The following is a 12061-nucleotide window of genomic DNA, read 5'->3' as shown; positions in this document are numbered from 1 at the left end:
GGAGGCTGGGATGGAGCTGGAGGGAAGTGGGAGGTGTACACGGGATGGACACCTCCTGTGTATGTTCCAAATGTGCTGGAGGCCTCAACAGGTCTTGGTACAAGGTGAGGCAAACCTTAGAGGACCTAGGATGAAGTTTCAGGTAAAGGAACAGTGGCTGTAAGGGCTCCCAGAAAGTGAAGGGACCCTGGGAAGGTCCCAGTCTTTGAATAAAGGTGGGTGGGACCTTATTGGTAGCTTGGGGCATTAGGGCCCAGATATCAGGCAGCAGCATGAGGTGAGGCCCGGGCTCTGTCCCAGGGCAAGCCCTCCTCCTGCGCACCACATCTGGGGCCTCCGAGGAGGGACAAAGCATTCAACTCCCGGGACCTGTGGGTGGGAATGTCCCCAGGCCCAGCCCTTTAGTGCCTGCTGATGGCTGTCACGCGGTGTCCGGCCCTGATGACCAGATATGTGTTTTCAAGAGAAGCTGGAATTTGGATTTTTATGTGAACTCTCCTGATTCTCAAATGCTGGCTCCGTTAACAAAAGGCACAGTGTGGTTTAAACCACACATGTCCACAGGCAGAGGACCACCAGTTTCTAATGTCTGCACTGTGGGGCGCTTGGGTTTTTGCATTTGGTTCTTTTACATTCCTTATTTTATTGGAAACAGCCCAAATAGTCACTGAGCTGCAACTCCGTGCTAGGTGCCGGGGCTCTATCAGCGAATAAAACAACATGTGACGGAGCTGCCATTTTAGTGGGAGAAGACAGTGAATAAACATATATCGGTGATATGTGTTAGGAAGCAAATGGAAGCAGGGCTCCAGAACAGAGAGCGGCTGCAAGGCCAAGCCCACATTTGGGTGGAAGGGGCAGCTAGTGCAAAGGCCCTGAGGTGGGGCTATGCTAGGTGTGTTAGAGGCCTGTGTGGCTGCAGCGGGAGTGGGTGGGGAAGTGGGAGGAGGTGAGGTCAGAAGGTAGCATAGGTCAAATGGCATAGGAGACTGTGGGCTGTGGTATAAGCTTGGTTTTAAGTCTTATGTGAGGTGGGAGCCATGGAGGATTCCTAGGGAGGGAGGGTCAGGATCAGACTTGGTTTAACAGGCTCTGTCTGGGTGTTGTAAGGGCTGAGTGGGGCAAGGATGGGCCTAGGAGGCCCAGAAGGGGCTATTGCACTTGTCTGGCTGAGTGATGATGGGGCCTGGACAGGATGGGGGCAGTCACCAGAGGGTGACCTGAGGAAACTGTGGTCAAGCCTCTCCATGGTGTAAACAGTAAACACGATACTGATTCTAAGGACTTGGTAGTAACATGGAAATGGTGACTGTGTATAATGCTATGTGAAAATAGGATTAGAAAATTGTACATTAAAAACACACCAGCCCAGATGCAAAAGGCTGCAGATCATATGATTCCGTTCATACGAAATGCCCAGGACAGGCGAATCCAGAGAGACAGACAAGAGGTGAGCAATTGCCAGGGGCTGGGGGTGGGGAAATGGGGGGTGACTGCCTATGGGAACAGGTTTCTTTTTGGGAGGGGGATGAAAATGTTCTGAAATTAGGTAGCAGTGATAGTTGCACAACTTCATGAATATACCAAAACCCTGAGTTGTCCCCTTTAAAAGGGTGAATTTTATAGTGAGTGAATTATACCTCAAAAAAAAAATTTTTTTTTAACGCATGTCCAGATTTCTAACCAAAATTGGATGCACATAGAAAACATTGCAAGGAGCTGGGCGTGATGGTGCCTGTGGTCCCCACTGCTTGGGAGGCCAAGGCAGGAGAATCACCTAAGCCCAGGAGTTCAAGACTAGAGCCTGGGTGATATAGTGAGATCCTGTCTCTAAATAATAATAATATAGGCCAGCTGCAGTGGCTCATGCCTGTAATCCCAGTACTTTGGGAGGCCGAGGTGCACGGATCACCTGAGGTCAGGGGTTCGAGACCAGCCTGGCCAACATGGTAAAACCCCATCTGTACTGAAAATACAAAAATTTAGCGGGGCGTGGTGATACACGCCTGTAGTCCCAGCTACTCAAGAGGCTGAGGCAGGAGAATCACTTGAACCCAGGAGGTGGAGGTTGCAGTGAGCCAAGATCTTGCTACTGTACTGCAGCCTGGGCAACGAGAGCAAAACTCCATCTCAAAAAATAAATAAATAATAAAAATTTAAAAAGATTGTAAGGAAATATTCACAGTAATTGTCATAGGGTGAAGGGGATTCTGGATTTTGTTTGTTTGTTTTCTGTGTACTTTTCAATTTTTAAAACTTAAAAGTAGGCATTTCTCTCTAAAATCATAAAGACTTTGTGACTAGGGCCAGAGATGGGGGATCCACTTGGAGGGGCTCAGCCTCTCTCTCCAGCCCTTGTGGATCCATCCAGCTGCATGGCTTTCACGTGGGAGGTTGGGAGCAGGAGCTTGCTCTGGTCCGCGTCTCTGACCTTCTGGAATTCCATTCCTGCTCACATGGCCTTGGTCAAGTCACAGGACCAGAGATCCCAGTGGCCCTCCCCTGGAGAGTGTTCCAGCCGCCCACGATGCCTCCACCCAGAGGCTGCCCCGTTCTGCTTGCATGCCTTCAGCCGCAGGTTGCTCACCACCTCCCGAGCAGCTCCCTCCTTCCATTTCTGGGCAGCCCTGCCTGCTAGCAAGCTCTTCCTTATATGGAGGTGAAATCTGTCTTCCTGTTGCTTCCTCAGCTCCCTCTCTGAACCCCAGTTTCTGGGTCTGCAGAAGGGGGCTCCCAGGCCTCTCCCTGCCTACCTTGGCCACTGGGAGGTTCTGAAGAGACTGGAGGACCAGCAGCCCAGAGCCTGTGTCGGTGGTCATTCAGCTCTCGGGACAAAGCGTGGGTGGGCCTGTGCCCTGGTGGCATAACCAAGTAGGATTTCCACATTCAGTGTCTAGGCCATCGCTGTGAAATTGGAATTTGATACTAATCCTGGAGATTGAAAACTCAAACCTCTCCATAGGCCAGGAGGGAATGATAATCATCAGTGCTAACATTTACGGAGGGCTTGTGGCGTGGCCAACTCTGAGTGACGTTTATGCACTCATTTCTATTTATCACCAGCAAATCCCGGGCCCTGCTGTTCTTCCCCATTTTAAAGGTGAAAAACCTGAGGCTCAGAAACGTAACGGGAAGCAGCTGGGTGCGAGCCTCCTGGCACACATTGTGGGAGTGCTGTGGGTCGAATAAGGAAGCTGAGCAGCAGGCAGCCTCTCCCCTGCAGAAGGGCACAGAAGCAGGACTGGAAGGAAATCCTGGTTGTGGGCTGAGCTCGGGCTATCCACTTGTCGTGGTGGGTGAAGGGTCTGGTCCGCAGGTCTGCTCTCCAAGCTGCCTCGTTGCAGGTGCTGACTTTGGGAGGATTCTCCTTGTCTTAGCCTAGGAGCTTTCTTGCTCAGCTTGGGGAGAGAGGTAGTAATGTTGCCTTCCACCTCATGGACTTCCCAGTTTAGAATGCTGCTTCCCATCCCACCCACATCACCCTCTGTTAGGTAAGCAGGAGCAGAAATGCAATCCTTCATCTCAGCTCTGGAAACTGGGGTTCAGAGAGGGTTTAGAACTGCCCAGGGGCACAGAGCCAGGACAGGCCCAAGCCAGGAATTGCACTGGGGGTGAGCAGGGGATGCCTTTCCTGGCTTAAGGTATGTGGGAGGCCAAGAGCCATCATTTTTCCCAATCCTCTCCTGGAGAGCCAGGGGACATCTGAAGCCAGGGGCTCTGCCTGTTTCCTCTGCACTGTCCCTGTGCTGGGCTGCTCTGAGTTGGGCACTGGTGTGGAAGGTAAATAAGCAGCCCCATGACAAGCTGTGAGACCGGGCAGTGGTTTGGGCTCCACCCAGGCCCATGCCTCTCTCTTCTGCTTGCAGAGCCTCAGTGTCTGCATCTCTCAAATGGGCTAAGGACACTCACCTCAGAGGATGACTGAGAGGATTCCATGTGGGGTGCTTGGCAGAGTTAGCTCCAGCTCTGCATGCCACCCCCTCCCATGGTGCAGCCACCTGGGTTCCACCAGGGTATTCTGGGATGACACCAGACCGGGAGGAGAAGTGCGAGGAGTGATGTGGTCATTGGCGTCTTTCCTCTGCCTCTGCCTCCCCCGGCCCCTTCCATTCACATGGTAGAAATTCAGATAGCACAGCAGCAAGTGTCCCTCCCGCTCCTGACCTTCCAGCAGTTTCTTCTCCATCCTTCCAGGAGTGATTTCCACAGATTCAGATGCCCCCCGGAAAGGGCTTTCCATTAAAAGTTTCCCCTGGACTCATTCTGGCCCCAGAGAGGCTGTGCCCGATCCGATCCTCGCCCCTTTGCGGGTGTGAACTTGGAGGCTGTGAGAGGGCCAAGTTGCCCCTGGGAATCGTACATATTCTGTTCCACATCCTCCTCCTGTTGTCCGTTCCGTGCCCTCCTATGTCAGGAGTGGAGGGGTGCTGGAAGGCTGTGCAACACACTGTTACCCATTTTGCAGATGACAAACTATGGCGGGGGGAATGGGTTTCCCTTAGCAGAGAGGGAATTGTCCAAGTCATGCCAAAGACTTAAGGGCATGTCATAGCCAGCTTGAGTCCAGGCAGGAGCTGTAGCCACCAGTCGGGACAAAGTCAGGGGACTTGAGAGGTCTTCACCCAGCTGCGGCCAGGAGAAGGCCTGGAGGGAGCATCCCTGCTGCCATCAAGTCCAGGGAGGGCAGAAGCCCATGGAGCTCTGAGCTGAGTTGGGAAGTGGCTGGAGGGGTCACTTGTGGGGTGGTTAAGCCACCCAGAGATACCCATGAGCCCTGGGGCCAGGGAACAAAAGATGTGTGAAGGCAGGTGACTGACACTTGGGTGTGTGTGGACTTCTACATAGAGAAATCTCCGTGTTCTTGCATGTGCATGTGTCATTTATATGTATACATGTGTATATGTGTATACATCTCTGCATGTAGCTGTGTGTGTATGTCTATATGATTGCATGAGTGTGTGTACACACAGATGTATATGCCCATGTTTCTGGATGTGTGTGCCCAGCCTGAGGGGGGGACAGGGTTCTGTATGTGTGTGTGCACACGTGTCTGTGTGCATGTGTATGTGGTTTTGTGTCTGTTCATGTGTGTGGTGCCTGTGTGTCTGAGTGCACATTGTATGGAGGGTCTGGGGGCTGCGTATGAGGTAACTGTGTGATTCTGTCTGACTCTGGGTGTGTTTTGTGTTGGGTGTGTCTACGTGTGTGTCTGGCCCACATATGCTGGCCCAGGGCAGGATGGAGGGGCCTCCTGTGTGGTGCTGCTGGACTCTGTTGTGGTCACCACGGCCCCGTGGGCTTAGCGTGGGGCACTGGTGGGGCTGATGTTGCCACTTAACCTCAGGGTGGGATGGCATGGAGCGGGCCCATCCCGATGTCCCTGGGTGGCCTGGTGGAATGTGCCCACGGGATGCCCACCACTGGGGGACCCCACCAGTGTTGGGGCTGAGGCTTAGGCTGTGGCAGGCTCAGAGGTCCGTCTATAGCAGTGGCTAGATGTCTGTGCTGGGGCCTGTGCCTGAGGTCAGAAGTCCATTTGTGGAAGAGGCTGGGAGTCATTCTGTTGCTGGGATTGGGGAGGGATCACAGGGACCAGGGTCAAGAGTCAGAATGTGGCTGCTGCCATGGCTAAGGGTCAGTCTGTGGCTGCAGTTGCAGATCAGTCTGTATGGCACAGAAGACAGGTTAGGCCTCAGCCACACCACTGTCCCCAGCCCCTTGGTGGCTTCCTGGCCCAGGGGTAAGTTTGAGCCCTGGGAACAAGGGGCAGAGAGAAGAAAGCGCCTGTGAGTCCTGCTACCAAGCAGGCCTGGGCCCAGCTGTTCCCATGGCCATGGCAGAGAACCCCAGCCAGCCCAATGTGTCCAGAGTGTGTGGCTTCATTGTAGCCAGGAACCAAGGGTGCCCAGGACCGTGCCAGGGTGAGCAGGACAGTGCTTCCCAAGTGAGACTGAGAGAAGACCCCTGCCTGCCTCTCAGTGCATTTCCTCAGGCACCCTCTGGTGCCTAGCCCTGTGGCTCTATAACCCTCCTTCTCTCTTCTCCTACCCTTCTTTCCCCTCTCCTTCATCTGCTGTCATCCTCCCCACTCCCCAATCTGTCTTCCTTTGCAGCTGCCCTGTCCTCTCTTTCCCCCAGCCAGCCTCCTGCCCCCCACCTGGGCCCTCTGAACCCCAGGGCCTTGCCTCTTTTAAGTTCAGCAGATTTGACTTCACTCAGACGCTGGCGCTGAGGAAGGAAGATGAATACCCATAGTCTGGACGCCCCAGGAGAAGGAGGCTGCATGGAGGCCCAGTCACAGGCCTGCAGGCGGGGGCCGTCTTCCTGGAGCCCATGTCCAGTGAAGGGTCCACAGCAGGGGTCAAGGGGGGCTTAGACTCGGATTCTGCCCTGTTTGAGCCTGAAGCTGCACTGACCTCATGGGATGGCCTCCTGCAGTCAAGTAGGGAAGGATGGACAGACACACAGATGACAGGGAAAACTACAGACAGAAGAGATCAAAGGTCGTTCAGATCAAAAGCAGGCAGAAGACGCCTCGGTCTTGGCCCAGCACCAGCATTCCTGTGCAGACCCCAGCCCAGGGCAGAGACTGAGATGTACTCCCTCTCCCCTCTCCCCCCGCTTCCCCTGGTCGGGAGGTGGCCACCAAGGCAAGCCTTCTGCCGTCACTCCAGCCAGAACCTGCATGGGTCGGGGTGGGTGGGCCAGATTAGCCTCCATCCTGGAATCAGGGGAGTGGGGACACTGAGGGGACATTCAAATGTTTGGAACATTTGAAAATGTTCCAAAAATGTACGAGAACTTGGATCTCTGTACTCCCGATGCTCTCCACCCCCATCAGCTAAAATATCAAGCTCTTTGCTTTCAAAGAAAAGCATTTTCTCGAGTGTTTTGCTCTCAGTTTCACATGGTAGCCCCAGCTTGCTCAGGAAGTGCTTGGCGTTAGAGGGTTTTGATGGGGGAGAAAAGGGAACAGGGCTGTAGTTGTTGAAGGACCATGCCAGCCCCATGTGGGCAGGGATGCCTGTTCTGTTCCCTGCTGTCCCACAGTGCCCTGAACAACGCCTGGAACATGGTGGGTTCCATAAACGTATACCAAAGGAGATATGTGTGGGCAGTTGGTCTGGGAGACAAAACCGGATCCATGGGGGCAGGAGGGCTGGCAGCTGCAGACCTGGATCAACATGCTCATAAAAAGGGGATATTAAGGCTGGGAAACTGGGAAGGTGACTGGGGTAGATGACCCCCTGCTGACTCAGACAGGGCATAGCTCCTGGTACAGTCATTAAAAATAGGGCCTCTTCAGCAGTTTCCAAAGTACCACATTGGCATGAAGGGCATTAATGTGTTGGAGCAGGTACAGTGGAGGCTGAGGAGGGGCAGGGTTCCTTCCTGAGGCATTTGCTCTCCCACCAGCCCCACTAGCATGAATGGCAGATCCCAGCAGCCGCATCCATCCTTCTTGCAAGTTGCTCAGGCAAGATACATCAGTGAATCCTGCTAACCCTGCCTTCATAATAAATCCAAAATCCGACCCCTTCTCATCGGCCCCACCCTGGCCAGGCCTCATCATTGCCCACCTGGACTAGTGCAGGATGCAGGCTTCTGTGCTCCTGCCCTGGCCCCACATCTGCCCTCTTCACAGGGAGAAACTCTGACCACCCAAGGGAAAGCGTGTCCCATCCCTGCTCAAAACACTGCAGAAGTGCCTCATCTCGTTCAGTCTAAGAGCCAAAGTCCCTACAACGGTGTGTGTGCAAGCCCCTGTAGGTGTGGCCCCCCGTCCTCTCTGCCCACATCTCTTTCTGCTCACTCCCCTCAAGCCACACTAACCTCTTGGCCATTCCTCAAAAATCCCAGCCTGGCTGCTGCCTCAGGGTCTTTGCACTTGTTCTTCCTTCTGCCTGCACAGCTTTGCCCCCAGACAGCTGCATGCCTCACGTGACCTTTGTCTGTCAAGTGTGTTCTCAAATGCTCTTAAGTATGAGCTCTGACCACTCAGTGTAGAAAAACAGCCCCTGCAGATGCTCCCAGCCCGCTTCCTTGGCTTTATTTATTTTTCCATAGCACGCTTCACCTAAGGTAACATACTACATCATTTACTTATTCATTTTGTTTCTTGTCTGTCAAGACTAGAATGAAAGCTTTGTCTCATTCCTTGCTCTGAATCCTCAACACATAGAATGGAGCCTGGCATCTAGTAGGTGCTCAGTAAATATGTACCAAGCCAATGGATGCATACTTTTGCCACCTTCAAGTTACGTGACTGGGAGCAAGTGCATTTCCTGGAGCTCAGTGATCCAGTCTCTCAAATGAGGGTGACTGATGGGGTGGGGGGAGATACATAGAGATTTGAAGTTGCTGCCCCACTACTCAATAAACATGTGGAATAGATGTTAAAACCTGGCCCACATCTGACCTCAGGCCTGCAGGCTTCCAGCGTGAGGCTTACCAGACCAGGGCTGAGCTTGAATGCGACTTCTGGGGGTCTTAGTGTACCAGCCTGGCCTGATGGGCCTCCCCGTCCCTTGTTTCCACCTGGGTGTCCCTGGTGGCCTGTCAGTGAGCCTTGCCCTTGGCTGGCTTCATTGCCTGCATTCCCTAGGACCCTGCTTAGAGTCCCCAGCCCTCTACCCACCCTGCCTCTCTGGTCAACAGCTCCTGTTTACTATTTAGCTCTGGAATGGCATCTGGACACACACTTGCATGAAAGCAGCTATTGAGATAGTGCTTGGCAAACAAAAGGGCTGACATGTCCAGACCTAGGTTCTCCAGAACACAGCCTCACCTCACCAGGAAGGACTGGGCCCTTTAAAACCTGTGAGCACCCCTACCATCCCAGCGAGGAGGGAGGATCCTAATTCCCCTGGGGCAGACTCTTGGTGAAAGGTGAAATCAGAACCTAGGGAGCAGGAAGCCTGCCAGCCAGGCAGCCTCCTCTGCTGGTGTTCCAGTAACATTTGTGGGTGCTGGGTGCTGGTTGCTGGCACCATGATCCCATGGAATCCTGCCAGTAGGGTCTGATGGAGTAAGCAAGGCTTTGGGGTCCATGCACACTTAGGTTTGAATTGTGAGGTTGCCACTCCATTCTGCTGCACTGCCACACGCCATGCACTGTGCTTGGTGGAGGTGAGCAAAGAATCTTGAAATTGAGAGTCGGATGGGATCCGATTGTGTTGCTGTGGTCTTGGCAAGTTCTTTGCAGGCTCTCAGCCTGGGTTTCTCCTCTAGGGGATGGTCAGATCCTGACCTTGGGGTACTGTCTTGTGACTCTCCATGATACCACTTGTGGAAGGGCCCTGGCCAGGTCAGGGTTTCCATCACCCTCTGGCAGATGTGAATGGCAGCCCTGCTGAATCAAGACCCCTCCGTACCACTGCCCCAGGAGCTCCAGGGAGTCCCCAGGGAGCCAGGGAACAAGAGAGGCCCCTGGAACAAATGACAGGCTCTGCCCTTTTTTGAGATAAGCCACCCACCACCATCCCATCCCTCTACACCCATCCCCAGAATCTGGAATCTGTGAAGGGTACTCACTGAGCGACCTGGAATCTGTGAAGGGTACTCACTGAGCGACCTCAGGTGAGTCTTCCGACATGTCCTGGCCCTGATGTTCTCCATGCTCCACCCCACCCCCATTTTATCCAGGGGAACTGTTGGCTCAAAGAAGAGAAAACTTGGGCTTGGTCAGGCTTATGGGAGGAGGGCTTGGTTTAACTTCATTCTTCCATGCATTCACTCACTCATTCATTGAACAAGTGCTTATGGAATGTATACCAGGAACCATTCCAAATACGGAAGATACACCAAGGAACAAACAGACAAAAATACCTACCAGATACATAAATATGTAAATTACATGGTATATTAGAAGGTAGGGAACAGCATTCCAGGCAGATGGATCAACAAGTGCAAAGGTCCTAAGGTGAGAGTGTGCCTGCTGAATTCAGGAACTGCAAGGGGCAATGTGGTGAGTGGGGCAACAGGCTGGGACTGAGGGCAGGAGTTGGTGGGGACCTGATTGTGTGGGCTGTCATCAACCACCTGGGGGACTTTCTCCTCCTCATCACTCAGAAACTGAGGAGGGAAGGGAAGACATTCCAGCCAAGTTGGTGATCCCCAGCGGGCATTTGGGCTTTTCCGTTGCCACCTTAATGGTATACACAATGCGCATCTCCTGGTTCACTCAGCAGCCTCAGGACTGAGTGACCCTGGTCCCCAAGACAGATATTGAAGACAGAGACTAAGCAGCCTGACATTTTAAATATGGGGAGCCCCGAGTGGGGCGGGGCTGCCCAGGACCTTAGGGATTCACTTCTGGTAGGGAGGGCTGCTACCAGGCTTCAGGGAATGCCAGAAAAAAGGTGCCCGAGGGCCACCTGGCATGTAATGATGGGCAGGGTTAGCTGTAGGATGTATAGAGACTTTAGTATGGGCAGGGTTGGGGGTTAGTAGGTGGAGAGGGGAGATTGGGACATCATTGAGCAGCAAAACCCAAGTGTTGACAGGTGGTCGGTGTGCTCCTGCCAGAGCAGAGGGGCCTGAGTAGGAGGAAGTGGAGGTGGAGGCCGAGGAGAATGAGACAGACAGACTCACTGGCCAGCGGGAAAAAGTGGTGGGACGAGCCAGGGCTGACACATCTGTGTGATCCCTGGTGCAGTAACTCCGGTAGATGGATGGACACGTGGATGGATAGAAAGGTGGGTGGATGCAGCGACGGATGGATGGATGAATGAATGAATGAATGCATGCATGCGTGGGCGGTGAGCGGCCGGGAGAGGGGCGGGCCAGCTGAGCGCTCAATCACAGCCCCGGGGCTCGGCGCCCGCCAGCTGCACTCAGAACCCCCCTCACCGTGGCCCTGCCCTGGGGCGCCTAATTACGTGCCCCCAGGGCTCTGGAGCGGCTGCTGGGACTGCAGCGAAGAGGGGCCCGCGCCACCTCCGCCAGGCTCCACGCGCCGGCCTTGAGCGCGCTCCCCTCGGCCGCCGGGAAACCTAGAGGCGCGGTTTGGCCCCAAGGTCCCCGGTCCCGCTCTTCTTTGTCTCGGCCTAGTTCTCGGCTGTCTCCGGGCCGCGACCCACCTCTCCTGGCGGTCCTTGCCGCATGCTTCTGTGCTGCCCCAGAATCATCGAGTCTCAGTTCTCGCTGCCTTCCCGGCCAGTAGGCGTCTCCCCCAGCTGGGGAGGGTCCCCCAAACCCTGTGCTTCTAGGACCGCGGGGCCGGCAAGCGGCAGGATCTCCAAGCTGCGTCTCTGATGCGGCGAGGGGAGGCGCGCGATGAAGGCCCCCCTCTTCTCCGCCTTCTCTCTACGCCCCACCGCTACTACACGTCGCGCTGCGCCGCGACCCCGGCGCTGCCTGTTGGCGCCTTAAGCGGCTCTTCTGCCGCGGTGCGATCCCCGACGCCAGGAGGACTAACCCCCACCCGCCAGGCCTCAGACCCCACGCAGATCCAGCCACACACGCAACCGCCTGCAGATACCCACCACAGCCCTTTAAGTTAACCCAAAGCCCCGCACAGGCGCACTGCCCCTACATGCGCAGCCCCACGGCCCCACACACCCACAAGCCCACTCGCAAACAGGCCCACATGGCCACACAACTGCCCTCTGGACACTCAGCCCCACGCAGGCACAATCCCATATACACACAACCGCACACAGGCGCAATCCCACCCACGCAGTACCTCACGGAGTCACACAACCCCCCTATAAACAATCGCACAGACACAGCCCCACGCAGCGCCACATCATTCAGTCAAACTGAGACCCAGAAACACATTCACTAGCTTGTATCCAGACCCCCCCCCCCAAGCCCCGTGACATTCACTCGTAGGACAGACCAGAAATATACAGCCACATTGATACACACACGGACCTAAACGCACAGCCAGGACCTCACCCGCAGGCTCGTAAGTCACTGGAAAAATATTAAAGCGTTCCCTCCCTCCCCTCCTCTATCTTTGACATACACACGCCTGCGCGCGCGCGCACTCTTACACTCACACCCCCCGTCCCTAAGCGCGTCGGAGCCTCGCAGCGGGTGACCCCGAGGCCCCGCG

The 12061-nt window shown here is 54.8% G+C and overlaps 1 protein-coding gene across 6 annotated transcripts in view; it reads left to right on the top strand.

Annotated features, from left to right (window-relative positions):
* Window positions 1–12061, top strand: part of RAI1 (retinoic acid induced 1) — a 130027-nt gene that overhangs the window by 30092 nt on the left and 87874 nt on the right. For 3 of the 6 annotated variants that reach the window (XM_063799692.1, XM_009432665.5, XM_063799693.1), the window contains exon 1: window positions 1–12061. This exon is cut by the window's left edge. The exons of the other annotated variants lie outside the window; for them this stretch is intronic. The gene's annotated coding sequence lies outside the window, so the exon portion shown is untranslated. 6 annotated transcript variants of the gene reach the window in all.

The sequence above is a fragment of the Pan troglodytes genome, chromosome 19 (assembly GCF_028858775.2).
Source record: "Pan troglodytes isolate AG18354 chromosome 19, NHGRI_mPanTro3-v2.0_pri, whole genome shotgun sequence".
NCBI lineage: Eukaryota > Metazoa > Chordata > Mammalia > Primates > Hominidae > Pan > Pan troglodytes.
Note: the sequence above shows the minus strand (reverse complement) of the source record. Positions and strands in the feature narration are given on the sequence as shown.